Genomic DNA, 2,723 nt, shown 5'->3' on the forward strand with positions numbered 1-2,723 from the left:
CATTGTGAACAGTGGGGGTTGTGAAAACATAGGGCAGTGGGGATTGTGAAGTGCTTGTGTAGGGCTACAATTTTAGAAGGGTGCTTGTGCAACAAAACATATGTTTTGGGGACTTTAAAGGTTTATCGAACCCGTAACGCTTTAGGGATTTGATACAAGCACCGGTGCCCCTGTGTCAAATGTCCCATTTAAACTTTTCAGTGTCATCAGTCACGTGACCTTACAACTTTGATACGCGCTCCGATACATTGTGCCGAAGCAGATTGCTTCGCGGAAGTGATACGAGCTTCGGTGCCTCGGTGTCAGACTTTCCATCCCTAGCGATAACCTTGTTTCTTGAAGGCTATCCTTACCTCCAAATAGGGTCGGCGACTATATCCAACACCCAATACTATTTGCAATACCCTTGATATACATATTGTTGGAAAGCTTAGTTTATGGCCGTTCGTGAGTACAATAACTTAATTTTGTAAATTTTACCAAAACGACTGGTTCCGCCTTGCAGGGTCACATTTAATTTGTTGTCTTATCTTTTTTTATTCAAAACAATTTATAGGTATCCATACTCAAGTCTAATTACCACCAGACACAAATAATCATCACCTAGGCTAAATCCTCTCTCTCTCTCCAAAATGTCTTCCTCTGAGATGCACGGGCTATAGGCTATATAATTTAGGCTACCCAACATTTCAAATGTGACTCTAATCAACTTTTTTAGCTCTTAAACACGAAAAATACACTGTTCAACGGAGCTGGTTTGTGTGAGGCGCACTCTTGGACTCCTTGAGACGCGACTAACCTTTCGGTTGAAGTTCTTGTGCGTAGGTTATTATAGAATACAATCCTGTTGCCCCTGCTATTTATCAATGTAGCCTTTTATTGTTTTTTTTTTGCCATGAATCGTCTGAGCTGTGATGAAATCGTGTGTTGTTTAAAGTTGGGACGATTACTGTAGGCCTAGGCTATACTACCCATATTGGAATAAAAAAATAAAGGCCCACCCTAGGCCTAGCCTACTTCGCAAAAGTCCACTCCGTTAAAAAATCCTGGCTACGCCACTGTTAATGACCTTGTGTCGGAATGGCAGGACGTTTGAAAAAAGGTCAAGTGTCGCTACTCCGACAATGGAAAAAAAAAATGTCGCAGGGGTTGTTGCAGCGTCACTGGAAAAATACAAATTAAAGTCGCCTGATCCCACGCGCGGACTGCGAGGGAAGCTGGCCAAGTCGAAGCACTGCCCACTGTAAGGAGGTTCAGGAGATGGCTCGCTGGGAGGGCGCTCTTTGCTTCGTGCTCGGCGCTAGTCACGCGAGTTTTACACTCGATTGCTCTTCCTTAGCGACCAGCTGTTTTTGTCTCGGTAAACTGAAATTGATGTGATGGATGTACGAAGCCCGAGTCCTCCTGGCAGCCATCGGGTCCGACCTACTCAGAAGAGGGCAAATGGTACAGAGATGTAAGTATCACAAGAACTACTGAAATCTTTCTTGTTACTTGTCTCCATGTCTTTCTTTAACAACAATATTACCCCCCTATTTTCAGGTACAAACGAGTGTACAAGAAGAATGCTAAACAGTAGCCTACAGTGTCTATGCGCGCAAGATTCCCAAAAGCTACAGCTACATTGGGGAACTACAGACGCTGGTGGTGATATGTACTGTAGGCTGGAGAGTGGCTCTGGAATGCTCCACAAGAATCCTAAGGCCAGATGACCCACGAAGGCTTGGTTTACTTCCACCTGTACCACCCCCACCAATGGCAGAGCTTGTACAAAGACAAGTCAGGAGAGGACTAGGTATGCAAAAATTAGCTCCTTTTTAGTGTTTGGGTGTGTTCAAGCAAACATACCACTGGTTAGGGGGTTATGGCTGTAGTTGTATGAATGTCCTTCTCTTTCAGATAGCAATGCTAAAACTGGCATAACATACAGTATGTACCTCAGTGACGTGTAGTAAATTAATGCAAAATAGTAGGATTGTGGATCCTGACACTGAGTATGGCCTGATTTTGGTTTGAGGAAGAAATGTAGTGTCAGGTTTTCCTGTTTGACCAATCAATCAAGCATAATTACAAGGAAATGTCTTAGGACCTGATTTACAGTCGAGTTCTCCCCAGTGAAGCCAGAATTGCAGCATCCAGTGTACGCATAGGTGAGTGAAATGCACTCTGTCAGGTCGCTTCATTTTTGTATGACATGTAAAATGTATTTCAATCATATTGTCATTGCCTTTTGCAACTTCTTACAACTGTTCATTTCCACTTGTCGCAGTGCAAGCCTCTGGCAGAGAGAAGGATTGGGACCAATGGGACACCCACCAACATTCACACTATCCATGCAAATATGAGTACATTTTAATTTGTAGTTCACCATCTTACTTTGTCTAGGATTTAATTTGAATTCCTGTAATGTTTTTACAGGGTCACTAAAATGTGTGAGTGTTTGCATGTTTTGTAAATAAAACATCTGAACCAACTATCAGATTATTAGCACTACCATTTCATGCTTTACCACAGTTCTTTCAGTCTATAACAGACTGAAACCCTGCAACATATTGTTTGTCCTGATCGTTATTAGAGAGTAATTTGTTCCAGACTGGCAAGAATTATTCTATTGCTTTCTTTCTTGTACACAAATGGTAAGAGCTGGCCCCAGAGTTTGATTGTCAACGACGGACAGAAAGGTTTATTAAGTACAGATTATGAACTCCACAAAAAAATTAAAT

The 2,723-nt window shown here is 42.2% G+C and overlaps 1 long non-coding RNA gene across 1 annotated transcript; it reads left to right on the forward strand.

The window, feature by feature from the left end:
- The first annotated feature begins 1,714 nt into the window (after positions 1–1,714).
- On the forward strand, positions 1,715–2,386 carry LOC121712820. The gene is made up of 3 exons (XR_006032655.1): positions 1,715–1,795; positions 2,087–2,150; positions 2,270–2,386. It is a non-coding gene; the product is annotated as an uncharacterized LOC121712820 (long non-coding RNA).
- Positions 2,387–2,723: the final 337 nt, after the last annotated feature.

Source organism: Alosa sapidissima, chromosome 7, assembly GCF_018492685.1.
Source record: "Alosa sapidissima isolate fAloSap1 chromosome 7, fAloSap1.pri, whole genome shotgun sequence".
Taxonomy (NCBI): Eukaryota; Metazoa; Chordata; class Actinopteri; order Clupeiformes; family Clupeidae; genus Alosa; species Alosa sapidissima.